This window comes from Aotus nancymaae, unplaced genomic scaffold, assembly GCF_030222135.1.
Source record: "Aotus nancymaae isolate 86718 unplaced genomic scaffold, 86718_ANA_hifiasm-v0.15.2.pri h1tg000117l, whole genome shotgun sequence".
NCBI lineage: Eukaryota > Metazoa > Chordata > Mammalia > Primates > Aotidae > Aotus > Aotus nancymaae.
In genome coordinates, this window is record NW_026988532.1 from 1,822,715 (window position 1) to 1,846,954 (window position 24,240).

Here is a 24,240-nt window from a genome sequence, read left to right on the forward strand (position 1 = left end):
TTAGGCCCACTCTTTCATCAGATCAGGCAGGTATAAAAACAATCTATTTGGCAATTGAAATGGTGCATTTTAAGAGTCGATCCAAAAATATCCAGAAGCAACAAGATAATTAAATGATGAGGTGGCCTAGGTTCTCACTGAAGCCCTTTTTCAGATCAGATTTAGGGATTCATGGGACCTTGTCTGTGACCCACCGACAGAGAGCTCAGTCTGGTTCCCAAGTGAGAAGGCATAATATATTGATATGTATCACAGACTCTCTCTTGGGTAGCTCTAAAATACTATGGGAATTCTCTCCATTTGGTCAAGCTTTGGGCATCATATTTTGCCATTCACTTTGTATGAAGAAAACAGTGGCCTAAAATATGAATTGATATGCGCAGACTACTGGGCAGAGGGTAACACTTTTCAGATTAGTCAGAGATCTGGAAGGAGTTAGATTAGAAGATTAGAGGAAAGAAATTCTGGGAAGGAACACAAGCACATACCTATTGTGTATTAAGTTAATGCCTACAAAAACGAATCATCTACTACAAAGAAGATCCTTAACAACTAGGTCAAGAGGATAACCTAGGAGTGGCAATTAGTTTCTTTCTTTTATCATCACAGTGTTGGTGTGAGTGGCCATGACAGCAGGGTTATGCATTCCTCTCTGCAAGGCTGATCTATGGCCACACTGAATGTGCATACTGCATTTCTAGAGACCATTGCTGAGCTCTCATGACATCCGTCCTTAAGAATTGCCTGCCATTGAATGGCAGGTTAATTATATCAGATGGCTTTTACTCTAAACAATACAGATAATAATCCTAAAAAACACAATCCAGAACTCCATAATCCTGAATGTTGAAATACCAAAAGATGAAAATCCCTGAAGTTTAAAATCCCTAATACCAAAAATCCTGAAAATCACAATCCTGAGAAAATAAAAGCTGAACGTCAAAATCATGAAAGACAAATTCTGAAGAAGGGATTAGTATGTCTTTGGTTGTACACAGGACAGTTGCACTGTATTAGACAGGACTATTACCTTATTATTGTCTTTATTTGCCTTTGGCAAAAAATTTAGATGAGTGGATTGGCCACAAGATACAAGAATGATGAAAACTTCAGTTCAAAAATGCTTCATTTGCCTGCATTGGCATTCCTTCTAGTTGATGAAATTCCAGAAGTATTTAATGAATGAAAGCTGCATTTGCTTGAAGAAGCCAACAAAATTACTTGCTGGCTCAAAAATAATTGCATATACAGTAAGATAAGAAAACACGATGTTGTTGTTCGATCACCAGTATTGTTGCTGTCAAATCTGTGGTCGGCATATGAGTGCATGCAGAATGGATTTCAGCATACTTAAAACAACACAGAAACATGACACAGAAAATGGAAAAACAATAAGAAAAGTGCATGTTAGTGTAAATTAAATTGTACAAGAATTTCAAAACACAAGTGTCACATAGAAAATTAATGTGAACATATTCTTTGAGAAGAACCATGCCCTAGGACAAAACAGTGCTATTCATCAAGATGCAGGACTTCAAAATATAGTCAACAGCTGGGCATGGTGGCTCATACCTGTAATCCCAGCATTTTGGGAAGGCGAGGCAGGCAGATCACCTGAGGTCAGGAGTTTAAGACCAGCCTGGCCAACGTGGTGAAACCTTGTCTCTACTAAAATTAGCCGGGCGTAGGGGCGGGCACTTGTAATCCCAGCTAGTTGGGAGGCTGAGTCAGAAGAATTGCTTGAACCCGGGAGGGAGAGTTTGCAGTGAGCCAAGATTGCATCATAGGGCTCCATCCTGGGCAACAAGACTCCACCTCAAAAAAAAAAAAAAACCAAACAAAGACAAAAAACAAAAAAGTAAAATACAGTTAATGATTGTGAAAACTGACCATCTTTTATGTACTCTGCGCACTTGCTTCAAATCTATCCCTGTAATATACTTTCTCATATACCAAATTTTCTATTTAGTTTTTCTGAGGGGAGGATTGTTTTTTCTTTCTGTTTTAAACTTTCAGCACTACTTTTTACAATTTGATATCCTATGTGTTTTATCTTCATATCATTTCCAATATTAGAGGCATACATTGTGTAAAGACTTTGAGAGATTTCTAATGCATTTTATGCATTTTTTCCAAAGTTGACTTCATGAAAGTGCATTATCACAACATTGACTTTGTGTATAAACAATGTGTACATATGTGAAAATGTTGAAACTTCCTGACTAAATGAAGAGATGTCCTTCCTGTATGTCTGCATTTATGACAGATAACATTACAGATGCAATAGTGACTCATCATAGATTTTGATTGGTTGCCTCAAAAATTTTGATTATATATCACAGTATTACAGATGACAACCGTCATAAAGCTCTGTTCATATGATACTAACCATAGTGATAGGTATTTATAATTTTACTTTTTGACTTTTTTAAAATGAATATTCTACATCTGCTTATAACTATTATACCTAAGCAACCGTCATACAACTGAATGTTTATGCTTGCAAAAATATTTTTTAAAAAATAGCTCAGAGATGTCTGAGCTATTTGAGGTATGCAAAATGTGTCAGGCCCATAGAAACATGAGTATAGGACTTCAGATACATTCCTGCACCCATGCCTTAGGGCAACTGTTTGAAGGCATTCTTGTTCCTGACTAGCATCCTCACCTATTGTCTTTATGTTCCAGGAATTTGTAATACAAAATATGATTGATAGCCAATACGTAGCTTATTCTATTTAAATGTAAATTCTTGGTGAACAACTTAGAACTCCCTCTTCTTTTTCCTAAAAAACCACTTATAATGTATATTCAGAGCAATTTTAATCTATGCTCCCAGGTGGCCATCCTCAACTTTTGTGCTTGAATAAACTCTCTTTAAACTACCTTCTAAACTTTTTGATTATTTTAGGTTGACATTTTGGTAACCATGTAGGTATTTTAAAGCAAGCCTCTAGAGATCTCCCATTTTTGTGCACGATGAGGGCCTCAGTACCAGCATGAAGAAACTTTTGTTCACTCAACCTTGATGAGCTGGCAGGGGTATCTGTTGAGCTTCCTCTTGGATTTCAAACCTCCCTGATTTTTTGATTTGAGATCCATACTCTATTCAAGTGACTTGATTCCATGCTCAAGTAGGCTGGAATTAAAGTTCTAGTTTAACCCTTAAGGTAGGAGTTTTGTTTGTTATTCTCTAGAGAATCTGCTTACTACAGAACTGTGATTTTCACTTTTCTTTGAGGTTAAGGATAGTTAAGTGTTAGCCTCACTTGTTGGAGTTCGCAACCTTTTCTCTTGCTCAATATTATGTCAAAGAGAAAAGAGTTTCTCTTCGGTAAGAGAAAGTAAAACTTTTGTACCTTAAGAAACAAAATATATATTTAGCTTATATTTATAGCTAAATTATATATTTGCTTAAGCTATACATATATTTAGCTTACATATATAGCTGAATTATATATAATAAGAATATATATATATATTTTTTGCATCTGAAATCCTTTATTGGAACATCACTGCTGTTTGCCAAATAAAAGACACAGACAGCAGATGAACAGTGAAAACAGAGCCCAGTGACCGGAGCTGGCCCCTTGGCTGGGGACCCTCCCCTACTACCTGATGGACCAGCCTGGCGACCTCTCTCTATATACATATATGTATATACACACACACATATATATGTATGTGTATATATATACACATATACATATATATACACATATATATACACATATATGTGTGTGTATGTGTGTGTGTGTGTGTGTGTGTGTGTGTGTGTATATATATATATATATATATATATATCAGCCATTACTAAGTTCTTGTTGATTCCCAAAGTAGGAACTAATTTTTATTTTTATTTTTATTTTTATTTTTTGAGATGGAGTTTCGCTCTTGTTACCCAGGCTGGAGTGCAATGGCGCGATCTCGGCTCACCGCAACCTCCGCCTCCTGGGTTCAGGCAATTCTCCTGCCTCAGCCTCCTGAGTAGCTGGGATTACAGGCATGCGCCACCATGCCCAGCTAATTTTTTGTATTTTTAGTAGAGACGGGGTTTCACCATGTTGACCAGGATGGTCTCGATCTCTTGACCTCGTGATCCACCCGTGTCGGCCTCCCAAAGTGCTGGGATTACAAGCGTGAGCCACAGCGCCCGGCCAAGGAACTAATTTATTAATTATATATATATATATTAATTATATACATATATATCAGCTATTACTAAGTTCTTATTTTTGTAATATATATGTGTATATATATAATATATATAATCTTATTTTTGTAATACATATATATGTATATATATACAATACATATATACATATATACAATCAGTACTTCTGAGTCATTGCCCCCCTACCCACCGAAGTATCCCTAAAACGTCTGATCCTCGAAGTGACTGGTTTGAGTAATAATAAAACTCCAGTCTTCATGACCAGCTCTGTGTGAATTACTCTTTCTCCATTGCAGTTCCCCTGTCTTAAAAAAACAGCTCTGTCTAGGAAGTGGGCAAGGTGACCCCACCGAGTGGTTGTAGCTGCAGTTTTGGAGTTGTCTGACAGAGGTTGCAATGAATGGTTGCTACTTAAAGGGGCTACTCATTTCTTTGCACATTTGGAATAAAGGTAGGTTTGAATACTTGAAGGCTATGCGAGTGTTTACCACCAAAGCATAAGATTCCCCTTGGCAACAGGTCAATTACGGAGTAGGCAGATTGTGTGGGCTGCCCACCAGCCTTGGAGAAGTATCTTTATAGTAAGGTATACTGTGAAAGCTTGTGTGGCCCAGTCTCATAAAGTTTCTCTATTTGGGGGGGGACCTGGGATTCATTGTAAAAGTGACATACTTGATTTTTTTAAGATCTAGTTGTACTGTCTTTCAGTTATGTCTGCTTTTCTTTTCTTTTTTTTTGAGACGGAGTTCCGCTCTTGTTACCCAGGCTGGAGTGCAATGGCGCAATCTCGGCTCACCGCAACCTCTGCCTCCTGGATTCAGGCAATTCTCCTGCCTCAGCCTCCTGAGTAGCTGAGATTACAGGCACGTGCCACCATGCCCAGCTAATTTTTTGTATTTTTAGTAGAGACGGGATTTCACCATGTTGACCAGATGGTCTCAATCTCTTGACCTCGTGATCCACTCGCCTCGGCCTCCCAAAGTGCTGAGATTACAGGCGTGAGCCACCACGCCTGGCCTGCTTTTCTTATATTTAGACACTAGGCTCTGGAAACTACAAAACTGTTTCCTTATTTATTAAACGGTTCTATCCTGAAGTCAATAATCTAATCAGGGAGTAAGCTAAGTGGAAAAGACCGCCTATTAAGCTAGATTGGTCTCCAATAATATGACTCTCTGGCATTCACCAGGCTATTTTGTAAATATACAAAATAAACTTACATCTATAAAGCAAATCTCTATTTTTAAGGGTATCTTCCTGCACCCAAGCAACTAGAAACTTTTACAACAGAGAAGACTTTAGCTTCAAGTTTACACAACAAAGCTTACCTTCTCTTCCTGAAAATCATGGAGCTTTTTGTATTTTTTTTAGAGATAGGATGTCACTGTCCCTTAGGTTGGAGTGCATTATTGTAGTCTTAAGTCACCACAGCCTTTTCCTGGGCACAGGGGATTCTCCCACCTAAGCCTCCCAAGTAGCTAAAACACAGATGTGTGCCACCACAGCTAGCTAATTTAAAAACAATTTTTTGTTAACAGACAGGGTCTTATGTTTTTAATTTGATCCCAAACTCCTGGCCTCAAGAAAGCTTCCAGCATAGCTCAGGTTATAAGAGTGAGCCACCATCCCCAGCTGGCAACCCTTTGTTGACTGAGCTTTACTTACTCCTTTTGTTTTTCCTTGTCTCAGCAGATAATAATAAAATTTAGATCTAAATTCTATGCTTTGAGATGTAAATTTTATCCTGAGTCATCCCTTTAGAAGTGCAAATTTAGGGTTGCCTAGCTAACAATTTTCTTAAAATTACATTTATTTTTTGTAGAGACTAGGTCTCGCTATATTTCCCAGGCTGGTCTCAAACTCCCGGATGCTAGTGATTCTTCCCTTTTAGCCTTCCAAATTGTTTGGATTACAGGAACAAGCCACTGCAACTGGCTGGCTAACACAATTGTTTAGGATTTGGTAAAGAGAGAAAGAGTGACTATTTGAAGACTGGCAAATGAAGAAGCTTATAAATCTACAAATTCTCCTTTCTGTGCACCTGTATGTCTATATGTTGTGTATATGTGATATTTCATTGCCAAAATATATCAAAATGTTTTTGTTAATTGGCTTACATTAAAAATAAGCACTTAAATACTTTATCAGAAGAATAGAAGTAATTCAAATGCCTTGAGCTCATGATTTAGATAAATCTTTGGTAAATAAAACTAGTGAATATTGTTAGTTTAATGAAAACAGCTGTGTCCTCAGAGTAGCAAAATATTCATGTACTTAACTTTAGGGTTTTTGTTTAGGTGGCTCCTTTCTAACATTTATATGATACAAAAATAGCAGGGAAATAATTTCATATAATGGCAGCTTTATTCAATGTCTCATAAAATTGTAATGAATAGTTCATATGGTTGTTAAAAATAAGTACATCAGGTGCAAATACATATAAACAAACTCTTTATAGTATCAAAAATCTTTTTGGTAATTTGAAACCTTAAAGTGAAATTGCATAATAAATATTGAAGTTGAGGTCATTTTTAAATAAGTAAAAATACTAAAACAAACTATAATAACTATAATATATAACTTTATGGCATAAAACATTAATTAGAGCTCTTTTATATATTTTCAGTAGTGAAACACTGTACATAACACATAAATACGTAGACTTATTAGGCATGCTGATACAAGTACATCTTATAGATTCATAAAAACCTTTTTTTTCCCATCTACAACTTTCAACTTCTGGATAACCTGTTTCAAAAGGTAACCTGTATCAATACTTCATAACCCTAGGCAGTTGTCAGCTAAATAGCCTTAATTTTACATATTAAAGAATCAACTCAGGTCAAAATCAAATAGCAAAATTTACATCATAAGGTATGAAGAGAAAAAGTCTGATGTGCTAGAGGGAAATTAAAATGGATTTAATTGCCAAATTAAACATAAAATTATAGAAATTATAAAGCCCTTTAAAACACACACACACACACACACACACACACACACACACATGCACAAAGATCCTATAGCTTTTACTTCAGAACTTTGGCCAGGAGATAAATACAAATTCATTGGCTTGCAAACAAACAAACACAAAAAACCTGTTAGATCCAAACAGTGACTTTTATGTTAATAGAAAAATAATAGCAGATTTAAAGCAGACAGAAAAGAAAATAGAGAAAAAGGGAACTTCAGAACTCTATAGTTTGCAGGTGGACCTTAGGGCTCTTTTTTAAAATGTAAATGTGCACAAAGATCATATTCAATATCACATAAACTCTGGCAAGTAGAGGTGATGTAAGACCTACAGAGTGCTCGCGAGGGGGTCATACTCCTTGCTTTTTTCTCACTCTTAGACTATTTGTTTCCCACTTTTTTTTCTTATAAGTGGGAACTGAACTGTGGCCTAGGGTTTTCATGTAGTGGATCAATGTGTGCTGCTTGTGAACAGGACTCCATAGTTTGTCACCACTGAGTCATTTCCACCCTCTTTGACCTCTGAGAGGGCTAAAAATGCTGGGTGATCAGCCCTTACATGCATTTCCTGGATGAGCTTTATTTAAAAAAAAAAAAATAGTTTTTGTTGGGGACTTCCCTGCAGGGCTATTTCACATCACAGGGGAATCAACCCCAGAGATAATTTCATGAGGCCCCTGATGACTCAAAAGTGAATTTTGGCTGGGAGGAGAAAATGGCCTTTTTCTTTGAAGCTGAGGAAACTCAGTCTCTCATTAGCTTATAAGAACAACAGTTCATTTCCTCATGCAAATGCACACAGACAAGCCAAATTGGGGTTAATTTGGGGAGAAAAAGCAATAGAGAAGACAACTTAGAATGCATCTTCAGCATCTTCAAACTAGAATTAGAACCCTTAAACATCAATTTTCTAGGAGAGGAAAAAAATCAGCCAGAGCACTTCCTATAAACTATGCTCAGTGATTCCTACTTTGTAGTTCTCATCTGCCATTACACATGCCAAGGTCAAATCATCTCAGTACAAGGTAATCTCTGGTACTTCTGAAAACAAAGAGGTTGGGTCATGAAATACAGGAAAACAGAGCTTTAGACCTAAGGAGAATCTGTCCATGACTTTTGAAACTCCACAAAGAAAACCAAACACTGTAAAACAGGTAAGGGTGTCGTTGCTCAGAATTCTTTAAAGGGGTTCAAGTTATCAAAAGCCTTCTCTAGATTTTTTGATATTGCAGATGGCACAGGAGGAAGAATGGGTTGGGCAGAAAAAAAATAAACAAGAGAACATTTGTTTTTGTTTTTTTTCTTCTTTGTTTTTTAAGACAGGAAGCAAACATAGAAACCAACTGCATGATTTTGGGTTTTGTTTGTTTTTTCTTCTTTTGCAGCTATGAGGTGTTTTGGCCAAATTAGAGAGGTTTTGTTACCCATAGTTTGGCATTCTCAGTTGGAACTGACCACATCAGGTAGAATTGGTCAAGTCTGACGAGATAAAGACCCGAACAAACAACAACACAAAACCCAATCATGATCACTGAGTGCTCTATTGGTAAGGAGAATCTAAAACAAGCTGGTTGTTAAACTTCAGCCAAGAGAAAACCCCAATTCAGCTACTTACCTGGGGATGGTCTCAGGCTGAAGACTTCTTTCTGTCATCCTAGAAGCAGAAACAAACAAACAAACAAATAAACAAACAAACTAGAATTTGTCTTCCCTGATGGGAGCGAGCTCAAACTCTGTAAAGGAGTTACCTTCCTCCCATCATCATAGAAACAGAAAATCTTGCCTTCCTTGTTAGAAGCAAGTAAAACTCCAAAAAAAGAAAAACAAAAATGTGTACAGCAAAATAAACCTTAGATCTTGACCAAATTTTGGGAGATAGGGATTCTCTGGAGAGGGTACTCCCAGACCTCAGCAAATTGTCCTATTGGTTTGAGCTATAAAGTTAGCTCATGCTAGTACCAAGAACCGATAGAAGATTTGTCAAAGGTCAGGGGCATCTCCACTCAGAATCCCTTTGTGGTTACTAAAATGTGAACTCTGAAAATCTGGGAGTCTCAGTTAATTTAGAAAGTTTATTTTGCCAATGTTTGGGACATGCACCTGTGACACAGCCTCAAGAAGTTCTGATGATATGTGCCCAAGGTGGCCAGGGCACAGCTTGGTTTTATATGTTTTAGAAAGACATGAGACATCAATCAATGTATGTCAGATGTACATTGGTTCTGTCTGGAAAAACGGGACAACTCAAGCAGGGCAGGGGCTTACAGGTCACAGGTAGATGTGAGACAAACAATTGCAATTTTTTGAGTTTTTGATAAAACTTTTTAAAGGAGGCAATCAGATATGCATTTATGTCAGTGAGCAGAAGGATGACTTTGAATAGAATGGGAGCCAGGTTTGCCCTAAGCAGTTCCCACCTTGACTTTTCCCTTTAGTTAATGATTTTGGGAATTTCCAAGATTTCCTCTAGATTTCCAAGATTTATTTTTCTTTTACAGTGTAGTCAAAACAATAAGGGGAAAAGTAAAGTATATGTTTGTTTTCAGGTAAAATGTCAATATAGAAAGAAAGTATAAGGCAACTAAAGAATTAAGCAAGTCAAATCAATTTTGTGCAAAATTAATCTAGTAAAAGTAATTTTTTTTTACCAAGTGGGCAAGAATTAGAAGAGAATTATCTGTTTTTCTGAAAATTAAGCATTAACTTTAAAATCACACTGATGCAAGGCAAGAGTTTGGTCACCTGTGTTGAAACAATAGGAGTTTCTTGGTGCATTAATTTGCTCTTTAATAGAAAATTGTAAGATATTATAAAAAGTTTATGGAAATCTTATCTTGTGTGGTCAAAACTGAGATTAGATGGATTTGTTATAAGATTTTGTTAAAATTAGCTTTGGTATTGATAATACAATAATATGACAGTGAAACTTGTTTGTCTCTTTTGAACAAGATTTTCATGTATTATAAATAAGAGATAGTAAAATAATTTTGTTTACCTTTTAAGTAAAATGGAAAAAGAGAGAAGGCAGAGAAAGAGAGAGACAAATTTTGTCTGTCTTATGCTGTCTTTATTGAGTCTTTTGATTGCTTGGGAAACTGAGTCTCCTTTTATCAAAGAGCAAAAGCTTTGGTTTTTAAAAATCCTTGAATTATCACTTTGGCTAAATGAATTTGATATGTATTGGTATATTTTTTCAGTCATAATTATAGTTATTACTTCATTATCCATCTATCAATTTTGTCTTCTTCCCCCCCGCTTTTTTTTTTTAATGAGACAGAGTCACTCAGGCTGGAGTACAGTGGCATGATCTTAGTTCACTGCAACCTTTGCCTCCCAGGTTCAAACAAATCTTGTGCCTCAGCCTCTCAAGTAGCTGGGGCTAAGGGATGCACCAGCACACCCAGTTAATGTTTTTCTATTTTTAATAGGGATGGGATTTCACAATGTTGGCTAGGTTGGTCTCAAACTCCTGGCCTCAGGCAATCTGCCCACCTCAGCTTCCAAAGTGCTGGGATTTCAGGCATGAGCCACCATGCCTGGCTTCAATTGTGCATGGCTGTTGTAAGCCTTTGTCATCAACAAAAAATTACTATTTTACTTTGATTCCTCTCAAAAAGTGGTTTATAATTAGCTATAACTAGCTATAGTAAATAGTTCAAAATTTGTTGCTTCTTTAAGAAAATTCAAGGAAAAAAACTCTGGCAGGTACTCTTGAATACAGATCTCTGATACTTTAGAGATCATACCATAGGTCTAAGACTTCCAGAACTCTAATGTAAAACTGACGTGTTCATGAAGATTGCCAACCTAACATCATACAGTACAAGAATTTATTACCTGAGACTGAGCTGATAGAGGACTAAAGTGATTTCACAGTTTTTTTTTGTTTGAAACATTGTTGATTTTTATTATTTTTTCAGGGTTAAAAAAAGTGTTTCTTTTTGAGTTACTTTGCTTATAGTAATTGAATAGAGAATACTTTTGTGAGCACAACTGAAACATTTACCTTTCTCTCTATCCGAGTTATCCAGAATTTGGAAATTATTTGTTAGTATTCTTAATTTATGGCAATATAGTTATTTGCAAAAGTTCGATAAAAATCTGTTTCCATTTTTAATGAAATAAAATTAGATACATTGATTATTTTACCAATACTTTGACTGAAGTGGCATATTTTCAGATATAACCAGACTGCTTTAATGAGTTGAGGTTGACTTTTAGAGCCAATGAAATGTTCCTTGGAAAGACTGGCCTGGTGCCTTGTCTACAAAGTTCCCTTACAACATTCCTGACCTTGTTGTGATAAAGAATGCCACTTTTTAAAAGGACCAAGTATGACAAGACATTTTATATCCTCAAGAAAAAAGAAATTTACCCAGTTTATACAGCAATTACAGGCATATTCTGATGATGAATTCTTGGTTTTGCTCCCTAGCCTCAAGAAGCTTTAAAACTCTTGTCTGAGATTACTTTCAAAAAATGTCAGCAAAATTGGGCCTGGGTTCGTTGCCTTATGTCTGTAATCCCAGTTTAGGAGGCTGGGGCAGGTTTGAGACCAGCCTGGCCAACATGGTGAAAGCCCTTCTATACCATAAACACACACACACACACACACACACACACACAGTCAGCTGGGTGTAGTGGCATGACTATAGTTCCAGCTACACAGGAGGCTTAGGTGGCAGAATCACTTGAACCTAGGAGGCAGAGGTTGCAGTGAGCCAAGACTTTGCCACTGCACTCCAGCCTGGGCAACAGAGTGAGACATTGTCTAAAAAAAGAAAAAAAAAATCAGCAAAGCCAACTTAAAAAGGCCTATGTGGCCATTCACTATTTTTGTTGCACTTTATGCAAATAATGAGGCAAAGTATAATAATAAATGTCATATTGCAAATAAATTTGTCCTACAACATCTTTCTTTGGAAAACTAGAGAGAGAAAAACTGTATTTCAGAAGAAAGGTATAGTGCACCTATTATTAGTTTCTAACCTGGTCCGTCATTTTTGACTTCTTACAGTTTTCCTACAATTTGTACTAAATTTTGAATTATTTCTTGGCTACAAGTCTCTAAAGCATGACTGGGTTTAAAAATTTTTTTGTCATGGTTTTAGTTGACTCCCAATTTAATACTGTTTCTTTTTTCTAGAATGCAAATTTTTTTATTGTAATCCTTATGTGCATTATATTTCTATTATGTATCTCTTGTTGTTTTGCTTCTTTAGGGAAAACTATATTCATGGTATCCTGAAGACTAGAGATGATTCAACAAGTGACAGCAGTTATAAATCAGTAACTTGACTGATATCTAATTTTTTGCCACCCTGTGATGCCATCACAATTTGTTTTTTGTTGCTCTTACAATTCCTCACTGAAACATATTCTTCCCACATTACATCCATGTGGGATAGGTCCATCTGGGAATGAGTCTTTCTAGTGATGTGGGACTAAGCTACCGAACATAAAAGGAGCCAAAATTGTTTGATTTCATCTACAATGCTTTCTTTGAAAAACCTTGATGAAAAGTGGGGAAAGGATAAAAGAAAAATCTCTCAGAGCAGCCTGAGCTCTTTGAGGTATGCAAAATTTATCAGGCCCAGAGAGACATGAGTATGGGAGATTAATTATATTTCTGTACCCTAAAGGCAATTGTTTAGAAGCATTTTTATTCCTGAATTGATGCCTCACCCATTATCTTCATGTTCCTGGAATTTGTAATACAAAGAATATTGTATAGCCAATCAATAGCTTATGTTAATAAATGTAAACTCTTGGTAAACAACTTATAAACATTCTTTCTTTTCCTTCAAAAACCTACTTATAAGGGCTGATAATTGGAGTGTATATTCAGGGCAATTTGAATCTATGCTCCCAGGTGGCCATCCTCAACCTTTCTGCTTGAACAAACTCTCTTTAAACTAGATTCTGACCTTTTTGATTATTTTAGGTTAATATGTATGTTAATATTGTCTATTCTACTGCATGAAATGGCCTATGAAATTTTCTCTTGTGTTTTTATGTATTTCAAAGAAATTCCCTTTTACTGATAAGAACAGATACTATACTTGATCTTAGCCAAAAGGCTCAGAAGTGATTAAATCTCCCTGTAAAAATGTAGATACATATCTTTTAAAATATTTTTTTAATTATTTTTTCTATAATTATATTTTCCAAATTTGGATATTTTAGGGATATAATTTTCAGAATTTTAGACTTCAGAAATTATGATCTTTCAAAATTTCAACATTCAGGATTACAACATCTTTTGTGATTATTTCTCAAATCGTACCCTAGAAGGGACAGGGATTATACATTTGACATCTACTTCGTATTTGGGTTTACCTTTCTTTACCATAGTACCTCTTTTTTTCTAGTATGTTTGACTCTGCTAGAGTCAACCTCCTGGTTCCTGAACATGTGGAAGATGCCTCTGCTGGGGGAATCACTGTTGGTTATATAGAAAATTAACACTACTTCCTGTTCACTTTTACTATACTATCAGGGATAATTGACTCCAATTAAAATGAAGAACTAGGATTGCTCTTAAATAATGGAGGAGGAATATGCTGCAATCCAAGATACTCTCTTCAGAGTCTCTTGAGGCTTTTGGGACTAGTGATAAAATTGAATATACATTACAGGAACCATAGACTGACAATGGTAAGGCCATGAAAAGCTGATACTGTTTGGAAATTTGGGTCTTGTAACAACTCAGAGCAGCCAAACTGATGACTGATGGTAAGTGAAACAGAAGGATGTTGAAAATTACATCGAATAAATATTAAATATGACCTAAAGATCAGTCACTGCATTGTTGATTGTGGTTTATTTTCTTGCCACAAGACTTTGCAGGTAATTTGTTACAGGATCACCAGTCTCATCTGCCCACTGCACAATAACAGACCAATACACTGAATAGCAGGGGTTGCAACAGAGAAAATTTAATAATCATTGAGCAGCCAAACAAAGAGATGGGAGGAGCCCTCTAATTCATCTTTTTTAGGGGTTCTGATCTAGGGCTTTTAAGGGGACTGTGGTAGGCAAGCGGCTGAAGAGTTGGGGTCATTTATTGGTCAGGGTGAGGGGAAAGAGATCATTAGGATGTGGAAACTGCATTCTTCAGTTGAGTTAGCTCCTCAGTGGGGGCCCTCAAACTAGTTGACACTGGTAGTTTCACTGGAATGCAAGATCCAGAAGATATTTCAATTGGAAAATTTGAGGTTTCCCAACATTAAAGATGTTATCTATAGAAACAGTTAATGAAAATTAGTACCTTTGGACCTTGTCTGTGTAACTTGCAGGCTGTAAGAAACTATTAAAATGTAAACTAAAGAGTAAGTTGGTTAATGGTTAATGCTAAGCTGTAACTTTATTCTAAGTCAGTGTTTTTGTCAGAAACTTCTGACAACTGATTTTATTAAATTTATGAGGATGGTTTTAATTTTTCATAGTGACTCGTTGTTGGATTCAAGGGAAGAAACATATGGAAAAGTGTAGTACAAGGGGTGATCTGTGTCAGATAACGCTTGTGCATGGCATCTTATCTGATTTTTTTTTGTTTGTCTTTTACTCTAGTATGGTTGTTGTGAATCAGCTCTGGATTGCTTTAAGAGTATCTCACATGAGTCCTTTGTTGTACTTTCTATTTTTCTGTCCTTTACAGTTGTCCTACTCAGGGATAACACAGTAGTGGCTGCCAAAGTGGGGATGCTACAAGAAACTTCTTGGCATAAACAGAAACATTTTGGTGCTGTAGCAAAGTTTATTCTTGTGGGATTAAATTTTGACCAATAGAATATGGAAGCCTATGGATAAATGCCTCCCTTACCTCTTATGCCCTAACACAGGGGTGTCCAATCTTTTGGCTTCCCAAAGCCACATTGGAAGAATTGTTTTGGGTCACACATAAAATACACTAACACTAATGATAGTGGATAAACTAAAAAAAAAATGGCAAAACAAATCTCATAATATTTTAAGAAAGTTTACGAATTTGTGTTGGGTCAAGTTCAAATCCTTCCTGGGTCACATGTGGCCTGCATCCTTCGGTTTGACAAGCTTACTCTATCAGATGGTTCTAGAATAAATTTTATAGGATTTTTCAAGAGGATGTATGGGATTTATTAGTTCTTTCTAGCAAATGCCGACTCAATAACATATTGTGATATAGGCTTTTTCTTGTTATCAATGTGCTTCTGATGAGTCACATGTTATCACCTCTATAAATGCTTCTTACCTAAGTCATTGTTTCTGATTCTGATTTATTACAAAATTATGTAATCCTTTAGAATGTAACTTCTATAAGGACAGTGGCTTTTACTCTGTTTTTGTTTGTTTGCTTTTTTCTTTTCACTCCTATATCTTCCTCCTAGAGTGATGGGCTTGACACAGCTCATGCTTTCAATCAATATTTGTTAAACTGATGTATTAGACACTATCAGTTCTCCTCCCAGACACTTTTAAACCCCTTAATGATTCTTTTTAACCATCTCTTAGTTTCTGTATGCTTTTCTTTCAACAATTTGCTTATGCAACAACTACCTTTGTGTACTGGAGCCCCTTTACCCATATGTACTGGAGTGCTGAAACTGCCTGGGATTTTACATTCTCTCCTGTACCTCCAACTGCAACAGTCATAGCCAATGACTGACAAGTGCAGTAAAATAAAAGCCCAACTCCCTTGCCTCAAGGCAGAACCAACTCTAACGTATAATTAATGTGCCAGAGTTTTCTGCATGATTAGGCTTAGATTGTTCTTGAAAAAATCAGCTTGCATGTCTTCCTGTTCTGTCTTACTTCTCCCATACCTTTACTGGTTCCTCCTAGGAACACTTCCTCAATAAATCAAAAAATCTCACCTAGAAATAATAAAAAGAAATGCAAAAAACTTAGCAGGTACTCAATAACAGGTTTTAAAATAATCACTATTCATTATTTTTAAATAAACCTACTATTATATCATCTTTTTGAGAAAACAGGCCTCTGCTTTTGTTTTGTTTTGTTTTGTTTTGTTTTTGAGACCTGAACTTTGAAGACATTATTCTTCTTGACTCAGTTTCTGTTTAATAACATGGGAATTAGAAGATGTACAAGAAGTACATATAGTACTGGCTATTTCCCACACTTTAATGATCATAATAATCAACAGAGCTTTTTAAAAAATAAAGAATTTGGGGGTCCCAACTTCCAAAGATGACTTACTAGGTTTATAGCTTTTAAGAAACTATATTTTTAAAATTTTCCCATATGATTTTAAAGATCAACTAGATTTGAAAGCCACAGAGGTGTTAGCCTCTTAAATTATAGTCCTGGCTCATTCCTAAAAGCATTGTAGTTGATTTCATGAATAGGTCTTATTCTGTTGTCTTTTACTGTCTATTGCTGAGTGCTTCAGAGACCTGGAAGTGTAGACCAGTAATGGTCAATTTTCAGTCCTAACAGATGGTATATAGGCCTATTTTCCAGGTTATATGAGCTTCTCATTAGTTGAAACTAGCTCTGGTTAACAGTAATGTGAAACAATAAAAAGTGTATATTTGGTTTTTGTCCCTGTTTCTTGATATTCAGCTCCTCAGACCCTTGGATATTTGTACGCTAATGAGATGACTGATGGTTAGGGGTTTCTGGATAGCCCCAGGAGAAGGACTGCTTGTCAGGGGAAACACCATGTGATTTGAGGGTTAAACTTGCAACCTCAGCTGTGTGGGGACCTCCTGGGAGGGGAGAAGAACTTGATATTGAGTTCTTCACCTGCACAAGCCCAGCTGAAAAGTTGTTGGTCTCTACTGGCTTGAACTAGACAAGAGCTGATCTAGTTCCTGAAAAACAACTTTAAGCAACTATTACTAGAGTCACCCACAGTCAGAAGTGTTGCCTATAAGAAAGTTAGTTGGAGTTCTAAGATGATCAGCTAGAAGAAAATGATTAAAAGCCATAAAGGCAGGTTAAGTTTGGTGGGAAAAATCAGATTAGCCCTTGGTTTCACATATGGTGAAGCAAGCAGAATTTTTCCTATAGAGTAAGTTGTAATATATGTAATACAATATATAAATGCATAAGATAATGCAATATTATAAGAACACAAAATTTTATTTATTGCAAATGATTTTTTAGAAGTCAAAACTTATCAAACATATGTTGCCAAAATTTCTTACACATAGTTTTTTAAAATTTTTAGATAATATCTAGTAACTTTATTATCTGATTGGCCTGTGGCACAGATAATTCAAAGCAAGTTTTATATAAATAAAAGCTAATCTTGACAGAAAATATACTTACATAGTAAAATAATCCACTATAAAGAATCTTTATTTTCCTCTATAAAGATGTAGAAAGTTTGATTATTATTTAATAGCAACCATAATTATATATGTATATATGATTACATATGTATAATATGTGTATCTATAATTTTTTTTTTTCTGAGACAGAGTCTCACTCTGTTACCAGGCACCAGGCTGGAGTGCAGTGGCATGATCTTGGCTCACTGCAACCTCCGCCTCCCGGGTTCAAGCAATTCTCTTGCCTCAGCCTCCTGAATAGCTGGGACTACAGGTGTACACCACCATGCCCAGCTAATTTTTGTATTTTTTTAGTAGAGAAGGGGTTTCACGCTGTTGGCCAGGATGGTCTTGATCTCTTGACCTCGTGATCCGCCTGCCTCAGCCTCCCAAAGTGCTGGGATTACAGGCGTGAGCCACCATGCCCAGCCATGTGTATCTATAATTTTTATTATCTCTTGTTAATGATAAAAATAACCACATTAATCAAGGTAAGAAGAGACTTAAAAATAGTTACTATATTAGCTAATAACATTCTTTTAGCACTTTATAATTTATAAAATATACTCAAATATTAGTCCATTCTTGCATTATTTATTAGTCTATTCTCACAATGCTAATAAATATATACGTGAGACTGGGTAATTTATTAAAAAAAGAGGTGTAATTGACTAACAGTTACCCATGGTTGGGGAGGCCTCACAATCATGACTGAAGGTGAATGAGGAGCAAAACCACATCTTACATGGAAGCAGCTAAGAGAGCTTGTTCAGGGCAACTCCCCTTTAGAAAACCATCAGATCTCATGAGACTTTTTACCATCACTAGAACAGTACAGGAAAGACCCGCCCCCATGATTCAGTTACCTCTACCAGGTCCCTTCATGACATGTGGTGATTATTAAAATTCAAGGTGAGATTTGTGTGGGCACACAGTCGAATCATATGATTCCTCTCATGGCCACTCTCAAATCTCATGTCCTCACATTTCAAAACCAATCATACCTTCGCAATAGTTCCCCAAAGTCTTAACTCATTTTAGCATTAACTCAAAAGTCCACAGTCCAAAGTTTCATCTGAGACAAGGCAAGTCCCTTCAGCCTATGAGCATGTAAAATCAAAAGCAAGTTAGTTACTTCCTAGATACAATGGGGGTATAGACATTGGATAAATATACACATTTCAAATGGGAGAAATTGTCCAAAACGAATGGGATACAGGCCCCAGTCAAGTTTAAATCCAATAGGACAGTCATTAAACCTTAAAGTTCCAAAATAATCTCCTTTGACTCCATGTCTCACATCCAGGTCACAATGATGTAAGAGGTGGCCTCCCATGGCCTTGGGAAGCTCTGCCCCTGTGGCTTTGTGGGGTACAGTCTCCCTCCCATCTGCTTTCATGTGCTGACTCTGAATGTCTACAGCTTTTTTAGGTGCATGGTGCAAATTGTCAGTGGATCTATCATTCTGGGGTCTGAAGGATAATGGCCCTCTTCTCACAGTTCCACTAGGCAGTGCCCCAGTGGGGATTCTGTGTGGGGATCCAACCCCACATTTCCCTTCTGCACTGCCCTAGCAGAGGTTCTCCATGAGGGACCTGCCTTGCAGCTAACTTCTGCCTGGACATCTAGGCATTTCCATACGTCCTCTGAAATCTAGGGAAAGGTTCCCAAACCTCAGTCCTTGAGTTCTGTGCACCCGCAGGCTCAACACCATGTGGAAGCTGCCAAGGTTTGGGGCTTACATTCTCTGGTGCCACGACCTGAGCTGTACCTCATCCACTTTTTGCCATATCTGGTGCAGCTGGGATGCAGGGACCCAGGTTCCTAGGCTGTACACAATAGTGGGAGCCTGGGCCAGGCCCACAAAACCATTTTTTCATTGTAGGCCCCCAGGCCTGTGACGGGAGGGGCTGCTATGAATGTCTCTGACATGCCCTGGAGACATTTTCCCCATTGTCTTTGTGAAATTAACATTGTGCTCCTCATTACTTATGCAAATTTCTGCAGCAGTCTTGAATTTTTTCTCAGAAAATCAGTTTTTCTTTTCTATTGTAAGGTTATTCTTTTCTATTTTAAGGCTGCAAATTTTCCAAACTTACATGCTCTGCTTTCTCTTGAACACTTTGCCGCTTAGAAATTTCTTCAATCAGATACCCTAAATTATCTCTCTCAGGTTCAAAGTTTCACAGATCTCTAGGGCAGGGACAAAATGCCACCAGTCATTTCATATAGCAAGAGTAAACTTTACTCCAGTTCCCAATAGTTCTTCATCTTCATCTGAGACCACTTCAGCCTGAAATTTATTTTCCATATTACTATCAGCATTTTTCTCAAAGCTATTCAACAAGTCTTTAGGATGTTCCAAACCTTCCCACACTTTTCTATCTTCTTCTGAGCCCTCCAAACTGTTCCAACTTCTGCCTGTTACCCAGTTCCAAAGTCACTTCCACATTTTTAGGTATCTTTACAGCAGCATCCCACTACCCAGTACCAATTCACTGTAATGCTACTAATAAAGACATCCTTGAGACTGGGTAATTTACAAAGGAAAGAGCTTTAATTGACTTACCATTCTACATGGCTGGGGAGGCCTTGCAATCATAGCTGAAGGTAAATGAGGAGCAAAGTAATGTCTTACATGGTGGCAGGCAAGAGAGCATGTGCAGGTGAACTCCCCTTTATAAAAGTATCAGCTCTTGTGAGACTTATTCACTATCATGATAACAGCATGAAAAAACTTGCCTCCATGATTTAATTACCTCCCACTGGGTTCCTCCCATGACACATGGGGATTATTACAATTCAAGATGAGATTTCGGTGGGGACATAGGCAAACTGTATCACATTGCTATAAAGAACTACCTGAGACTGGGTGATTTATAAAGAAAAGAGCTTTAATTAGCTCACAGTTTCACAGTCTATATAGGCATGGCTACAGAGACCTCAGGTAACTTAAAATTATGGCAAAGGCAAAGAAGAAGCAGGCACAGCTTATGTGGCCAGAGAAGGAAGAAGGGAGAGAGGGAGGAGGTGTCACACACCTTTAAACCACCAGATCTAGTGAGAACTTATATACTTAATATCATGAGAACAGTAAGGGGAAAATCAGCCCCCATGATTAATTACCTCCCACCAAGTCTCTCCTTCAACCAATAAGATTACAATTAGACATGAGATTTGGGCAGAGACATAAATCCAAACCATATCAACTAATATACTTTATATTATTCTCATAACAACTAAGAATTTATTATTACTAATTACTAATCAAAGGACATGATAAGGAAGTGTACAATAGAGTATTGACTAAGAGACTCTGAAATAGGCCAAATGCCTTTTTTAAACTTATTATAGAATGATCATATTTCATACATGCTTCTAAGTTGATATAATGCTTTCCGAATGTATTCTTTTATTTGATCTTGCAGTAATCCTAAGGGATATGTAAAATTAGCTATGTTCTATAAATTGAAGAAATATAAAGCTCAGAGGAAACTGACTTGAATGGTGTCAGCTGGGAAAAGAATAACAGCTGTGTAAAGCAGTGGTTTTTTTTTTAAATGTTCAAAGCTTGTATACATTTACTTTTTTAAACAGTTCATTTTTCTGATTATAGTCAAATAGTCACTTATAAGATGAATGTGTTTATTATATTTATATACTTCCCAATATTATCAGCTAGGTAGAATGAGCTGAGCCAACAGAACAGAGATATTTATATGCATATGACAAATTTAGCAATAATATAGCTCAGTAAAAGAGACAAAGTACTTATCTTCAGGATTATACTAATTTTTATTCTTGTAACACATTTATTCTTTTTCATGGTGTTATGAAAAATTAAAAATACATAAAAATTGAAAGAAATTTGAAGTGAGTAAATTGATTATATGATTAGCATTTTACTATACTTATTTATTGCAGGTCTATTGCACCTCTCCATTTTGCTACAATCTGATTCCATCTTCCTTGAGCAGTTATAATTGTGTTTACAATTCTGTCTTTGTCACCAAAATTTAGTTCATTTTGTTGTTGCTCTTTATTGCCTTGATTCTTCTTTTCTTTTAAGAATGGACAATGTTTTCTTGTTGTCGTTTTTTTTTTTTTTTTGTGACATGCAACTTTGAATTTATTTTTTAGGTGTTATGAATTTCATGTTGTTGAGAATTTGGATTATGTTAGGTTCTGCCAAAGAATAATATTGTAAATAACGTTTATCTTTGATAAAATAAATTACAATTTCTGGCTCCCCTTCTGTGGTTTCAGAATGAACTTCAGTTCGACTTATTAGATTTAGTTGTCTGCTTGGAGTCTGCCCTGTGCACGTGTAGTTCAATGGTCAATCAGATATTTGGCTGTTATCCTAATTTGAGTTTCCATTTTCTGGCTTGCTCTTTTCATTTTTTCAAAGATTTGTATTTTCTTCATTTTCTAGTGCTGTCTTCAACACTCCTTTAAATCTACCAGGTAGCATGACCTTGTGTTTTCCCTCAGAGTTTTAGCCAACCAGCTTACATGGTGCATACTGGAAGGCCTACAATTTGGCTAAATGTGATAAAATAAGAAAACTCTCAAGATCTATTCTCTTTATCTGAGTTTCATCTTCTCTCTAGTCCTGCCTGTAGTAATTTACTCTCTGGTGCCTTCAGGTAGCTTGGAGGATTTTGTTTTTTTCCCTAAGCGTTTTGTCAAGAGTTTATAGTTATCTGCTGCATGATTGTTTTGTTAGGAGTTCACGGCAGTGCTAGAAGCAGAAATCTCATGGTCGCCTTTTAACTCATTATATTTCTGTAACTGAAATCTTACTTCAATTTATGTGACTTGAAATACTTAAAGTCTATTTAAAGCATGGAGCTTATCATACATAAAAATTTTTAACTGTTTGCAGTTTCACTTAAATTGGATCTCCTCTAATACACAAATTTGGCCTAAATATATGATAACCTGAAGGTATAATCAAGAACTATTCTTATATTTTTATCTGAAGTCTATGAGAAATGCCAGTTACAACATTCATAGAAGTGCAGAGGTACAAGAAAGCTTGCATATCACTTAGCTAGAGGTTAGAGGTGATAATGTACAATTGGACTGAATGTTTAAGTGTTTGCTTAAGGCTGCAGCAAAAATATCAGCAAAAAGGATTCTTGGTTTTAACCTGGTGGCTATTTTCCTATTTTATACCATTTCCTGGTGAAATAAAAGATACTAGCTTTCTAACATCATGACATCTTCACGTACGGTGGTCATTCAAAACATTACAGTTAATTAGGTCAAAGAGATCATTTATTGATTTGACATCTCATTCAGATAACCTCACTTACTTCCATGATAGACATTAATACTATGGTTCTTATTTTGATTATAGTCTGCTCTCCCACACTCAAAATACAGCTAAACTATAGAGCAAAAGGAACAGTTACAAAGTCTCTATTGGCTAACCTTTATGCTAATATTTTCTAGCCAGAATAAGAAAGCTACCTTGGCATGGTTCTTTAAAATTAACCAATTTACTCACTAAATCATATAGAAAAAGTGTATTTTAATCATTGAAATGTAAGTTTATTTACCATATTTTATGTACTTTATTTCACAATAAAAGTCCAATATTTTAACACAATGTACTGGAGGAGTTATTAAAAAAATGAAAAAGATCTCTGCCGGCCTCTCAGGTGAAAGCATTTACAGAGATTCTGCCTATGAATAACAATAAGCTTTGCAACCGAACATTTAAGAAATGTGTCTTTATGACTATTTGAAAACCAGTTCACAGACGTGTTTTCTGATGATTACGAATCATCAGAAATAAATCTGTGCCCACAGGTTTATTTCAGCATATTCCAAATGGCAACAGCTATACTGCAAAAAACAATTTTGTCCTGTCACCAGTTCACTAATCAAATGTCAGTCTCTTCTCAAGATCTCATGTCTTATCAACAAAGGCCTAAATGAATTACTGTTGCAAATGCCCATCACAGTAAGCATCTGCTTGTCTCAGTCCTATGTCTGACTAGCTTAGACTGAAGCATGCCACTTCTGAAAGAAATCCAGGTGACATGAAGTGTCTGAAAAATAATTACATAAGATCACCCACATAAAACCAAAAATTTATATATTCACATTTTAATAAAAACAGTGCTTATAGTTGGTTATTCAGATCTCATGATACATGAATCTTGCCTTATATGATCATATCCTTTGGATAAAAATAGGGATTATGCATAAAATTTCTCTTTCCTTAAAATCTGGCTCTCTCCCTAACGTTGGAAATAGAAGTAAATACCTTTAAACTCGGTTCACATCTTGCATATAGGAATATTATGACAAGAAGTGAGGTTTTATATATGAATGACTTTTAACTCTTTTTTACACTTACATAGATTTAAAGGTTCAGTTTCACTGAGAATTGACCATTTTACTATATGCAATAAAACATATATCTAAATTTTTAAAAACACTTTGAATTCTTAGAATGCATTTTTAAATAATGAATTTTTATGGGACACTTAATACATATGTAGACATAGATTTTTTTTTGTCTGCATCAAGACAATTTCTAGATGAAGTAAGAGAAATAATGATATTTAAAGATGCTTATATTTGTAGCAAACACAAACTTATTATATATTTTCTCGAGTTACCTAAAGTCTAAAAATATTCTTGTTGAATATACAGAAAACTTGTAGGCAAAATAAAAAAAAAAACTAAGTATAGAAAATATGTTTTATTTCTCAAATATTATGGTTAAAGTGTTACAAAATAGTACTTTGGCTTGTCCTTACTCCTTTCTTATATAAATTAATTAACCACTTGGAAGTG

The 24,240-nt window shown here is 36.0% G+C and overlaps 1 long non-coding RNA gene and 1 pseudogene across 1 annotated transcript in view; both read right to left on the minus strand.

Moving 5' to 3' along the window:
• Positions 1-446: 446 nt before the first annotated feature.
• The window catches only part of LOC110567453 (uncharacterized), a 68,165-nt gene continuing 44,371 nt past the window's right edge, over positions 447-24,240 (minus strand). The window contains exons 2-3 of the long non-coding RNA XR_002477865.2: positions 8,763-8,801; positions 447-1,349 (exon numbers count right to left, since the gene is read on the minus strand). This is a non-coding gene — a long non-coding RNA (uncharacterized LOC110567453). The remainder of the gene's footprint in view (positions 1,350-8,762; positions 8,802-24,240) is intronic.
• On the minus strand, positions 13,127-13,239 carry LOC135272615 (U2 spliceosomal RNA; annotated as a pseudogene).